Raw genomic sequence first — 14,324 nt, 5'->3', positions numbered from 1 at the left:
TCTCTGCAACCAGTACAACAAAATGAGATCAATAAGCCACCTATAACTTGGCCCTTCTGAAGTAGATTGGAATTTTACAAAATTGGTGATTAAATGGATGCTTATTAAACATAAATTATGATTAAACCTCAATTTTTACTAGCTCAAAATCAAAATCAAACCTAATAAATTATGATTAAACCTCCATCTTTACTAGCTCAAAATCAAAATCAAACCTAATAAAAATCATCATATTTCACTACTAAAAGTATACCCACATCAAATTCAAACCGAATGAAAACCATCATATTTCACTCCTAAAACTCTATCTAAGAGAAGTGCAATAACATTTTTTTTTAATGTGACAAGTGACATTTATAATTTTATTTATCCCTCTCATCACTAAGATCAAGGGATACCAAGTCCAGTTACTGGTTACCCCAAAAATCTTCCTCGGTATTGAGGATGGGGTTTGAGACCTGCGTTTGGTTAATTTTCCACACTGCCATCAGACCACAAACTCATGTCAATGTTATAATCAAATTTAGACAACAAGTTCATGTCCTTGTCATGATCAAATTTTAAAATGGGGGGTTGAGAACGGGCCCTCTGCTACAAAACACCATCTGAATGTCACTCCACCTTCCTTGCTACGCCTACCCTCATTTTACCTTTCCTGTATTGCCGCTTATGGAAGTTGAAAAAGAGTACTAACAGAGATGCATTGAACAGAGCATTAAAAATCCAAGCTCCCATTCCAGCACACCCATCCCCAGTGAAATGTAGCCACAGAAACACAATGGAAACCAAGAAACTGAACAAGAACTGCACAATCTGGCAATTCGTGACAAGTTTCTTCCATGGAGGCTGGAACCCAATGCTACACAGAAGATAGTATGCATACATCAGAGTATGCACTGATGCATTCGTAATCAATGCAATCACCTGTAGGGACTGTGAATACTCCAACCACAGAAAGCACATTACAACCACTACTGCGTGATGATAAACATGAAGAAAGGTCAAGGGCCTCTTTTTGAGAACAAGGATAATGGTGTCCATGAATTCATAAAATTTGCTTAGATAAAACACATACGACCAGAAGAAGACTCTTCCCTTTGGGCGCGTACCTATTGGGAAACAGAATATCCACTGTTTAGAGGCATATGGCCTTCCCCACAACCACCGTGTTTCTTCCATCTCAAGGCTTGTAGCTTCCCAGGAACCCACCACCATAAGAGCCGAAAGAGAGAGTATTATCATGTTGTGAATTGCGGGAATAGGACCAAGGCGAATTGGGTATGTTTTTTTCTTCATTATGTGCCATAAAGTTGCAGTTAGGAGCAAATAACTTACCATTGCAGCGATCAAAAACTGCCAGGAGGCCCCCCAGGTGCTTGTGCTGCTCCATTGAAAGTGGGTGATTGTGGGATATTGTGCTGTCCAGTACCTGATATCCCGAGCCAGGTTTGAGAATGAAACCATTCCGAAATCAGGCGCTGAGTCTATCAATCCTAAACTTTTGGTGGATAGATCAGGAAAACCAGGCGCTATACCCAAGTCAGAGAGACAGAATACTTGTGGCTGGCATGATTTTATGGTACCCGAAGTACTTTTGCTTGATAATCAAGCATTGACCTCCTAACTAAATTTCGTAAGTTTAAAGCAGCATGGCAGGATAACAATTACGAGAATGAATTTAAAAGCTGAGATGCATTTTCAAAGTGGTATTGGGGTAACAGCCTGGTGAGAGGGAAGTGACGCAACATTTACATTTATAAATTAAAAGATATTAATAATATTAAAAAAAAAATTTAAAAAAATAAATTACTTTGAGTAATTTTAATTCTAAACAAATTTATTCTGAAAAAAAAATAGGTAATTTTTTCTCCATTTAATATACAGTTAACCAATAATATGTAAAATTAATATTATTAATACTAAATGTAATTTATTTTATACTTAGAGGGTTTGGAGTATGTTTTAAAATTACTTTTGTTCACTTGGTTAAGAGTTAGTGGAAATAGGGTAACAGCCTAAGACTCATAGGCATTTGGTAGGAGTGAGTGTATGCCCTTATAGACCACCAGCAGGTTATTTTAGGTGGCGTGGTTTTCCTTGAATAAGGGTGATGAGTTTCCTTGAATAAGGGTGATGAGTAGCAGTCAGAGATGGTTGTTCTCACTGTTGGTTTGACAACTGAGTTATGATAGGTTTCACCTGTGTTAAAAAAATATATTTTATATTTAATTATTGAAACTTAGGGAAACATATCAACGGTACAAGACACATAGGCATGGAGTGAAAGCCTACCCCCTTAGATCTAGGTTATTCCAAGTGGCATGGTTTTCCTTGAATCACAATGATGACTCAGAGGCATGGAGGTTTTCCTTGAATAACAATAATGACTCAGAGGCATGGAGTGAAAGCCTACGTGAGTTATGAAAGGTTTTCCCATCTATGAAAAAAAAAACATAATTATATATCATTTTTATATAATAAAAAATTTAAAATATTTTAAATTATATATATATATATATGAGAGAGATGTGTAATTTATTTCATATTTTTAATTTGGACTACATATATAATATTTTAAAAAGTTAATAACATTAAAATGTTTAATGTGGTCTATAAATCAAATATTTTAATAATAATTTTTTTTTAGTATTACATACCTATATAGTGTTTGTTTTCTTATTTCATTAATAAGTTTTTTTCTAATTAAAAGTAAGATAGAGGTTTCTAAATAATTCAAGATTTAATATGGAGTTGACATGTAACATTTTAAAAAGTATTAATAATAAACATAGTTTTATATTTAAAGAGAGATGTGACATTTTAAAAAATATTAATAACAAAAACAATTCTATATATTATATAAAACAAGTAAAAAACTCGAGACTTAACCAAAGTTGAAAGGAATCAAATCTCTTAAGGTGTAAACCTTCCCTTGAGTTTTTCATTCAAAAACAAATTTGCATCTTGAGAGATTTGATCCCTCAACATTTGATAAATTCGGAGTTAAGATAAACATATGCTAGTGATACTCAAATGGAGGAAGATTCACAAAACGAGAAATAATTACTAAATTTAGAATATATATATATATTTCTTCAAAAAGTGACAAGTACATAAAAATTATCATTGACCAATCAACCTCTTGTTGGGGAAACCTGACCATAACCAATAAAAAACAAACAAACAAACAAACAAACTCTCCAAAGAAAGGAAAAGGATAGATGGATACAAAAAGAGATAGCAAAAACTAGAAGGTTACTAGAGACATTTCCTGAGATAAATAGCCAAGAGAACCTGATATCAAAAGGCACACAAAACATGGACATCAGAAAACTACTTAGTGGGGTTGGAATCAGAGATAATGATTTGCACAAACCCCTTTGAGCCCTCTTGAGCTATTCCCATTGTTTGAGGTATGCCCATGTGTTGCTCAATCCTATCAATCCTGCAATCTATTTTACCTAGATGGTAGTGAAGGTGATCCAATGAGTGAAGGATGCCCTCTTGATGCTCTTATCTATCCACCAATGTATGAACCAAAAGGAATTTCATCGGCCAATACATGTCTATGGTTTGCATGTACTGATTGAACTAACCTCTGGTATGCCCAGTGTGAGGGATCCAATTAGCCCATTCAACTAAGACCTTTGTGTCTGAGAGGGGGGCTTTGTGAATGCGGGTTCCAGCCTCAGCTTAAGCAACTTTCTCTTGGACAAGACTTGGTGTCAGTTCCCAAAATCACCCAAAAAATTTCTCCAATTAGCGATTCATGTAAGATTGACCCCTTTGGTCATGATTCCAATAATACGCAGCCCCTCTCCTAACTTGTGTCCTTTGACATGGCATTGGACCAGGTAGTTGTTGATTCACTATCACCAACTGAAATAATGATTGAAGACGACTAGCAAAGTTAAGACCATTGAGTACCTACATCTACAGATAACCCCCAAAATGAGGACTTGTGTTGGACAAAGAGTAACCCAAAGAGTCTGACCACCAGGCCCCCATAATAAAAGGTGCAATAAAAAAACTCCATGGGGTACTTCCTCCAATCCACTAGCCTCCACCTCAATGAGTAGTACCAACAACAACCCAAGCCCTTCGTGAAGGCTTCAAACAGACAATGAAACAAAAAGTTAACCAAATAAAAGACACCAAGGGGATGGACACCATTTAAAGGCCAAAAACCAACTTCAAAGGAACCCACAATTGAACCAGGATGGGCAACAAATCGCCCAGCATCCACCTCCTTGCACAAGAAGAAAACCCCTAACACTACTTCCCTCCCACTGTTGTTATAATGTGGAAAATTGTTGAAACCAAGTGTGGGATACCAGCTACAATAAGTCACATAGACCAACCCTCTAGGAAAAGGGACAACATAAATCAAGAACCACGCCCTCTAGGGCTTCCAAGAATTCCAACATCGAGGCTTACAGTCAAAATTTAAGAAGAATATCCCATTCATCGTCCCAGCTAGTTACAAGAGAAACAAATTCACCCAAACAAAAAACAAAATAGAATTGCAAGCAACATAATAGAAATAACCTTGAGGGCTAAGACAATGTCCATAATGTTAAAGCAAAAGACTTGTAGCCTGCATCCCCACGTCACTTGGCTTATAAACAAGCATATGATCCTTCCTTGCATTCTCTAGTCACTCACAGACTTACAATAGGGAGAGGGGAAAATACTATAAGGAGGGACTAGAAACAAAACAAATTTACCCTCCAACTGGTGCTTTCCATGGAAATTGGGTGAAAAGGTCATCCTCAAATACTTGAAACACAGCTAGGCAAGTGACCAACAAAGCCATGACAATTGAAATAAAGTATTAGAAACATGTAGAGGCCAAAGCAATGAGGTGAGAGTTGAAAGCACCTTCCAAGACTCCTTCAAGCTTCTCCCCTGTAAGCTCACGCTAACCACTAGCAGGGGGGAGAAATCCTTCACCACAAACTACCTGATTCCTACAAACTAACCACCAACATTCCCCTACTAGAGATTTAATAGATTGATTACATTTATTTCCCCTTCTATCATAGCATGAATGCACCAACAATTCATACCATCCAAAACCTGCCTTCTCTTCCCCACCATCGATAATATTGACTCCTGCACAATCGTCATTGAAGGTGTGGATTGTTCACATTAAACATCGTCGGGGGCAAGTGCCACGTCCCTTGGCATATTTTCAAGGTGGGGTGGAGGCATCCCACCGCCTAACCCCCCTTCCCCCATCACGTTAGTCACCCCATCTAGGGTAGTGTGGTCCATATGAACTAATTTCCAACAAACCCTCTTTCAAATTTGGATCTGGTAAAAGGTCCCACTCTAAGGTTACATGTTTACAAGTTTCCTCACATTCATGGTTTGCTAGAAGGTTAGCTATTTTATTCCTAGTTCTTCAAACATGACTAAGGACTAGAGCTGGAATCTGAGAAATGAGGTAGGAGACTTGCTTCACAAGGGACTCTAGCCTCCAGCGTCATGCAAATTGTGGATGTGGGATCAATTTGGAGTTTTTGGGCCATGTTATTGATAACTTGAGAATCTCCTTCCACCAAAAGATTGGAAAATCCCTATACTTGAGCATATTCCAAACCCATACAAAGACCCATTAATTCCACTACATTGTTACTATTCATACCAGAGTAGATGAACATAGGTTGGCCTTTATAATCACAAAACATCCCTCCATATCTTGTAGGCCCCAAAATTCCTTTTGTTGCACCATCAAAATTGAGCTTTAAGAATTGAGGTGGGGGGGTTGCTAGTTTAGCAAGATTTTGAGCCTAGCTAGAGGGGGGAGGAGAGGGATGAATCCCCTTAGGTGGGAAGGGGAACCATTCTCTTAAAATTCGTGCTTTGTGATTAAACACTTTCCAATCATGAGTGGACCAAACTAGACCTAGATTTGATTCCTTAATTTGCTTAACTATGGAGTGCTAAATGGAGTCTAGTGAGATAGATTCCCCTATAAAGATCCTTCTGTTGCATTCCTTCTAGATTCCCCACAATATGAATCTAGGCGAAAAAATGCAAATTTGGTTTAGGACTAGATTGGAGAAGGCTTGAGATCTCCATTTGATTATGGTATTAGAGATGCTCATTAGATCTCAATCTGATCTTAGAAAGAGATTTGATAATTTATTCCATAGTCCCACACAGAAATTGCAACAATTAATCAAATACTCTATGTCTTTGAATGTATTAGACATAAATGACACCTAAAGGGTACTTAGTAGTTTCCTTTTTGAATATTCTCCCACGTTAGTGGTATATTCTAAAGTAGGAGTCAAATAAAAATGGAGATTTTTTTCTATACCTATTGCTTCTAGATTTTAACCCAAACCTCCTCCTTTTGTATATCCTAATATCTCGCTTCCAATTGGTAAGTTTCATTCACAAAGAAGGTGCCTCTGTATTGATACCCCCACCAAATTTTGTCCTCCAGTTGGTCACAAGAATCTTCCATTTTTGTAAATTACTCTAGAATTGTTCCACACCATCATGTCTGACTTAGGGTGCGAGTTGTTCGACATAATCCATTGACGCTAACTCCAGTATAGCTCTCCTCCCCTCTAATGATCCATTGTCATTGCTCTGCCGTGGCCTATCATTTGTTGTCTTAACCATTCCAAATTAGCTTGTTCTACCAATCTTGGGTAGTTGTTGCTAGGAATCATACCAAAATAATGTTGGATGCGCATTTTTTGATCTCCCAAAAGCAGTGCTTCTGAATTAAATCCATGCCTTTTCTTTCCAAGTTCCATATTGACGACCTAGGAGTAATGGTATTCAACCTTATTAGGTTTTGTTGAGGAGTGTATGGGGTGCAATTACTTTTCCAAATCCTTTTCCATGGATCATGGCCCCCCCGTAACCACATCCACCAGATCTTCACACCGAATATTGTTGCCACAGCAGATGGGTCAGGCATCCCTGGTCTGCCCTTGAGTTTTGGTCTATATAGATTGTCCCAAGCAACAAGAGGCCACTTTATTTCTAATCTAGCTCCCCCCCATTAGAATGACCTTTGTATTATTCGAAGTTCCTGTAAGATAAACACTTGAGACATCAAAATAGAACATAGATATATTGGAAGGTGTTATGAAACCAACTCACAAAAAGATAGAAAAGAAAGATCAACACCTTAGAAATCAGCCTCTTCTAGGGGGAAACCTCCTTTACATTACATAAATGAACAATTCTTGGATGATACAAATGACAAGACCTCCTTTCGATATATAGGAGTCTAAGGGGTCATTATGTAATCAGAGTCGACATAACAATAATAATGTAAGGGCAAAACAATAAAAATAGTGGGCTTCTATGGGGCACAATAATAACAATATGGGGACTACATGGGCATGACAATATAATGAGGGGGTTGCACTAATAACAATAAAGGGTTACACTAGTAGTATAGGGACCTAACATGCCCCTCTCCTTCAAAAAGCGTTGTCCTCAATGCTTGAATAGTTTTGGATACTTCTGTATAAAATTCTCATCCTCCCATGTGGAACCTTCAGCGGGTAAGTTCTTCCACTTGATGAGATACTCTAAAATTTATCGATTTCATAGCTATCGTGTTCTTGTTTCCGTGACTGCTTCAGCTTCCAATATGATTTTTCCTTCCTCGTAAAGTTCCGACAATATTGTTTGAATTGGGAGCTTGTCACTTATAAACTTCTTTAAGCATGAATATTTGGAAAACTGGGGGCACTAAGGAAGATGCAGGAAGCTCAAATTTGTATGCCATAGTACCAATCTTTTGTAGTGCCTTGAAAGGACCATAGTACTTTGGTGATAATTTATTATCCTTCTTAGCTTGCTTGAGGGACATTTGTTTGTATGGTTGTATTCATAAAAATACCGAGTCGCCTATATCAAAACTTCTTTCGCTGCGATGTTGATTTGCTTATTGTTTCATTTGATTTTGTGCCAAAGTGAGGTTATCCTTTAAGAGTTGGAGAACTTGTTGTTGTTGAGGGTCTGCCTTAACACCCTCATGAGATACAATATGACCCAATTATTCCACCTCTTGTACTCAAAAGAAACATTTGGAGGTTTTTGCGTATAATTGTTTCTCATCCAATAGTCTGAGTACTCTATCAACATGTTGAACATGATCCTTCCAAGACTTGTTATAGATTAGTATATCATCAAAAAATATTAACACAAATTTTCTAAGGAAGGTTTTGAAAATGGAATTCATTAAACCTTAGAATATAGAAGGTGCATTGGTAAGGCCAAAAGGCATGAGCAAAAATTCATAATGACCCTCATGAGTTCTAATTGTTGTTTTCAAAATGTCTTCAGTCTTCATTCTGATTTCATGATATCCTACATGAGGGTCTAACTTGCTGAAGTAAACTTCTCCATGCAATTCATCCAATAATTCATTAATGAGAGGAATGGGAAATTCATCTTTAATAGTGAGCTTGTTGAGCTCTCTATAATCCAAACACATGCACCATGATCCATCCTTCTTGTGCACCAATACTACTGGAGCAGAGAAAGAACTTTGACTAGGTTGAATTATACCAGCCTCTAGCATTTCTGCAACCATACGTTCAATTTCACTCTTTTGTGCAAAGGGATATCTGTAAGGCCTGATGTTTGGAGGAACATTTCCTAGAAAATGAATAGCATGATCATGATCACAAATAGGTGGGAGGTCTTTGGGAGCCTCAAATACCTTGGAATGATTGTCCAAGGCTTTTTGGATATCTGGAGAAATAGATGATTTCGATGTGGGAACCTCTAGCGAACATAATTGTGCAATTACGCCACATTGTTCTTCCTTTAGAAGCTTTGTCATGCCGTTAGAGCTGATTATCTTTCCCGGTTTCCCTGCAATACCCCTTAATTCAACTTCCTTTCCTTCTTAATTTTTTTTCGAGAAGAATTCTTGAAAATTAAAAGTTATCGTACCCAAAGATTGTAGCCATTGGACTCGTAGTACAACATCAACACCACCCATTGGAATGGAAAGCATTAGACTATTCAAAACATATTCTCCCATGGATAGCTTGATATTATGGTACTTTCTAGAGCAATTTATGGTTCTTCCATTTGAAACCATCACTTGACACTCTAATGCTAGATACAAAAAGTAATTCAATTCCTTCGCTATCTTACAATGAATAAAATTATGGGTACTGCTCGAATAAATCAACATTATTACCTTCTTCTTCTTGATATGTCCTTCTATCTTAATAGTTTGAGGAGTGGTAATTCTTGCCAATGCATTACAATATCTGGACATATTCATTTCTTGATGCTCAATGTGATCTTTCACTTCTTGAACATTTTTCTTCTTGATATGTCCTTCTATCTTGAGAGTTTGAGGAGTGGTAATTCTTGCCAATGCTTTACAAGATATGATCGGATTCATTTCTTCTTTCTCTTGGGTTTGTTTCTTGTGAATATCCTTTTCTTTTGATGTTTCTTGATCCTTTTATTCCTGATATTTCACTGCTTGAACCTTCTTCTTCTTGATATGTCCTTCTATCTTGAGAGTTTGAGGAGTGGTAATTCCTGTCAATGTAGTACAAGATATGGTCGGATTCATTTATTCTTTCTCTAGGGTTGGTTCTCGATGTATATCCTCTTCTTTTAACGTTTCTTGATCATTTTCTTCCTCCTTTTCAAAACCAATGTAAAATAATTTCTTCTTAGCACACTTATGACCTTTAGTGTATTTTTTATCACAATTGTAACAAAGCTCGTTTTCTCCTTTTTCTTCGAATTGTTGTGGTTTCAACCTTGTAGGTTATGGAAGGCTAGGAGAAACAACACTTCCATCTTTATTGTTGAAAATAGCAACAAGAAATGATAAAAATAGAATCCAGAAATTCCAATTTTAATTTGTCCTTGAATTAAAATCGAATTTAGTCTCACCGGCTGCTTGGAAATAATTAATTAATTCATTATGGATTAATTAGTTGGAGAAATTCAAGTTAGAAGTCTTTCTGAAGTCATGCAACAATTATCCCTTAAATTAAGGAGATTATCCCTTAATTAAGGAGATAAGATTGAGTTAGATTTGAGTTGTAATTAGTTAACTCAGTTTACTGAGTTAAGTCCAGTTAAATTAGTTCCAAACTGTTTGAGGAACTAATTGTGAATTATCAGTGAATTGATGCATGCATGCACTCAACCAGTTGACTCCAGATAACTGCAGATTCCCTCATCAGAAACTCATGCATGTCTATTCTAAGAAAGACCCAGTTGAGCTAAATTTCAAGGACAATGTACTATCAGTTGCATGTGTTTTCCAATAAAGGAAGCTCATGCATGCAGTCAAGGTAAGGTTCCTTGAGGATTACACAGTTCATACAGGGTGTGAGATTAGTTTTCCACTTGGTTGGAGAAGATCATCCCAAAGGAATAGCGCAAGGAAATGGGAGCTTGGAGGGCAGAGGGGAAGGCTTGTGAGAAGCCAGGATTGCCTGTGAGCATCTGTGAGGATTGTACTGAGGGTTGGCTAGCCATGACAGCTAAGGCTTTGTATAATTCCTATGTATTTCCACCTTGTATGATAATGCAGATAGTGGGGTTTTTAGTTGAGGCTTTCCCCAAAGTATTTTCATGTGTATTGTGCGATTGATTCTTCTTCTTCTGGTTATATGTGTTCAGTTCGATTCAACTCAATCTTTAAGCTTCTACAAGTTTGATAGTAGAAGTAGGTTATAGTATTCTGCTTTGGTTATATTGCATTATCGGGTTAATCTACAATCAAATTTTCTACATGGTCTTAGAGCTAGATTTGTAGAGAATTTGTAGAATTTCTACATGGTATCAGAGCTAAGTTTATCGAAGCTGTGAACAGTATACTAAGAAGAGAATTTGAAGTTTGAAGTTTGGGGTTGCAGGTGCAAATCGAATTCTTATGATACTTCAAGGTTGGCCAATGGCATTCTATGGCTTGAGACTCGACTATGTCTTAGAAGGTAGCTCGAATTACATAGTGTAACAGCCCAAAATAAACATGTAATTAATTAGATTAGTCAAGTAATTCATAGTCAACACCCATTTTATCAACTAATTAACTTCAATTCAGAACTATGAGCAGAGACAACTTACCTGTGATTTCTGGGTTGAATGCTAGTTGAAGTCTTCTAACTGCAACAAAGTCTTGGGGACGACTCTCCACCCAACCGTAGGCTCAATTGCACAAAAACTTGCTACAACTGGCCACCCCCGAGCCCTCAATCAACATACTACTGCCAGGGTATCCTTTGTTAGATAACACTATTCTCCCAAGAGAATGGATGATGAAATCATGGAATGATGGAATGCTAGAATGCCTCTCATCTTCCTCATCATCTATTTAATAGAGCAAACATTGGAAGGGGAACCACATGCACACACTCCATGTGTCTACATGCAACTTTATTGCTTTCTTGTTTTATTTCTTTTGTTTTTACTTTTTGATAACTTTACTGATTTTTCACTGCTTTCTTGTTTTATTTCTTTTTATATTTATTTAGAGCTTTAATATTGTTATTTATTATTTATTTACTGTTACTATTTTTTTATTTAATGTTTATTAATTATTTTCTTGTATTTTAATATTATGTTATATTATTTAATATTTTATTATTATTATTATTTATTATTTATTATTAGGGGACATTACACATAGCATGGAAAGATAGAATGGACGTTGTATTAGAAGACAACGCCTTGAAGGAATTCATTGATCAATAAATCCAAAAGCCAGCTTCAACTAATGCACAAGAATTGGCTGAGTGGAAGAAGTGTGTGACGAAGGCGAGATAGATCATCCTTGAGGGAGTTCGAGACCATATTGCCTTGAGTCTCCATGGGAAGGATACTCCATTTTCAATGTGGAAGACATTGGAGGACCTCTACTATAACAATAGCGACCAAAGGAAATTGGCGCTCAAGGATAAACTTCGAAGAATCAAGATGGAGAAGGGCGATACTATTTCTGCATATCTAAACAAGCTCACTACTTGTAGAGATGAGCTTGGCAGTGTGGGAATAACTACTGCCGACGATGATATGGTGAGCCTCGCTCTCCTTGGCCTTCCAAAGAGCCGGAATAGCTACCAGGACTCTGTGAATGGAAGGGAGAAACTACCGGATTGGGAACGACTGTGGTCGGATCTAATGCAGGAGGAGATCAGGAGGAGCACACAAGATGGTTCTTCATCCAAGGATGATGATGAAGAAAATCTGGCCTTAGCAAGTAAGGCAAAGACAGGGAAGGGGAAGGCTTCCCATTCCAAATCAAATTCTTCTCATGGAGGGAAGAAGGGTGACAAGTCTAAAGTAAGATGCTTTAATTATCACGAGATGGGACATTATGCAACTAATTGCCCATCGAAGAAGTCCAAGAAGGGATCCTCAGAAGGATCGGAAGGTGAGGCATTGGCCTCTCAGTTTGAAAAGGACTTTACCCTCATTGCATGCATGGTGTCATCGATGATGGGTTATGTCTAGTATCTTGACAGTGGAGCCTCATTCCACATGACCGACAATAAAAATTTATTCAGTGCCTTGGAGGAGAAAGACCTCAAGATGCGCATAGAGATGGGTGACGACGGAAGGTATAGTGTTTCAAGAGTGGGCACAGTTGCTTTTCAGAGGGAGCATGGAGCTCCTATCACCTTGTCAGATGCGAAGTATGTGCCTGGACTGAAGAAGAACTTGGTATCGGTCACGATGTTGGAGGACAAAGGCTACGCTATTGTCTTTAGTAAGGGAAAGGTTTTCCTTAGACACATCACCATGAGATAGGGGAAATAGATCGGTTCACGAGTTAAGAACTTGTATGCTCTTGAGGAAGATGCATGTAAAGCCTTGAGGAGTAAGGCAAATGTTAAAGACTTGGTGGTTGAGAGGGAGAGTAAATTACTTCTCAACATGCAGCCCAAGAAAAAGTCTCAAACAATTGTGGAGGAGCCACAATTCGAGAAGCATAGAGGAGACCGACTCATGCAAATACCTCCATTAGGGGGTAATTTCGATCCAAGTGGGTAAAGAGATCACATGCAGCCATACTTCCAGGTGTGAGGTGGGACGATGTGAAGTGATAGTCCCATGAAGGGTGAAATTGGGCAGGGTCCATTGAGGTTTTATCTCATGGATCGTACCTTGATGCGAGAGCCCAAAGTACATCGTAGCGGGAGGAATCAGTGGGACTGATACAGTCAGAGATCAAAGTGATAGAGGCTTGAGCAGTCAAATACTGAAGAGCGCAGAGAAGGATTGATAACAGTGCAGAAAGGCAGAGTCAGCAAAAGCACAAAGTTTTCAGTTGACAGAGGCAATAGCAGTCAGAGACTTCGATGATAGATGCATCATACTGATTCAGGTTGGATGTTTTTTTGTTTCTAAAGTTGTTGGAGCAACAGCACTAGAGAGAAGTGTTGCATGCATACCATTCCAAAGGTTCATGATCGGGATCGAGTTGAATTGCTTTCTTGTTGAGAGGGAGTGTTGAAAATATCAAAAAGAAATGATAAAAATAGAATCTAGAAATTCCAATTTTAATTTGTCCTTGAATTAAAATTATGAATTAAAACCAAATTTAGTCTCACCAGATGCTTGGAAATAATTAATTAATTCATTATGGATTAATTAGTTGGAGAAATTCAAGTTAGAATTCTTTCTGAAGTCATGCAACAGTTATCCCTTAAATTAAGGAGAGTATCCATTAATTAAGGAGATAATATTGAGTTATATTTGAGTTGTAATTAGTTAACTCAGTTTACAGAGTTAAGTCTAGTAAAATTAGTTTCAAACTGTTTGAGGAACTAATTGTGAGTTATCAGTCAGTTGATGCATGCATGCAATCAACCAATGTACTTCAGATAACTGCAGATTCCCTCATCAGAAACTCATGCATGTCTATTATGAGAAAGACCCAGTTGAGCTAAATGTCAAGGACATTGTACTATCAGTTGCATGTGTTTTCCTATAAAGGAAACTCATGCATGCAGTCAAGGTAAGGTTCCTTGAGGATTGTGCAGTTCATACAGGGTGTGAGATCAATTTTCCACTTGGTTGGAGAAGATCATCCCAGAGGAACAACGCAAGGAAATAGGAGCTTGGAGGGCAGAGGGGAAGGCTTGTGAGAAGCCAGGATTGCCTGTGAGCATCTGTGAGGATTGTACTAAGAGCTGGCTAGCTGTGAGAGCTAAGGCTTTGTATAATTCCTATGTATTTCCACCTTGTATGATAATACAGATAATGGGGTTTTTAGCTGAGGCTTTCCCCAAAGTATTTTCATGTGTATTGTGTGATTGATTCTTCTTCTTCTGGTTATATGTGTTCAGTTCGAT

General features: G+C 37.7%; 1 pseudogene; it reads right to left on the bottom strand.

Annotated features, from left to right (window-relative positions):
• Positions 1 to 203: 203 nt before the first annotated feature.
• On the bottom strand, positions 204 to 1,672 carry LOC149215399 (fatty acid elongase 3-like pseudogene; annotated as a pseudogene).
• Between the last annotated feature and the right edge of the window lie 12,652 nt (positions 1,673 to 14,324).

The sequence above is a fragment of the Pinus tabuliformis genome, chromosome 1_1 (genome assembly GCF_031772625.1).
Source record: "Pinus tabuliformis cultivar Carrire ecotype Pingquan chromosome 1_1, CPIR1, whole genome shotgun sequence".
Classification (NCBI taxonomy): Eukaryota; Viridiplantae; Streptophyta; class Pinopsida; order Pinales; family Pinaceae; genus Pinus; species Pinus tabuliformis.
This window is presented reverse-complemented; position numbering and strand designations above follow the sequence as displayed.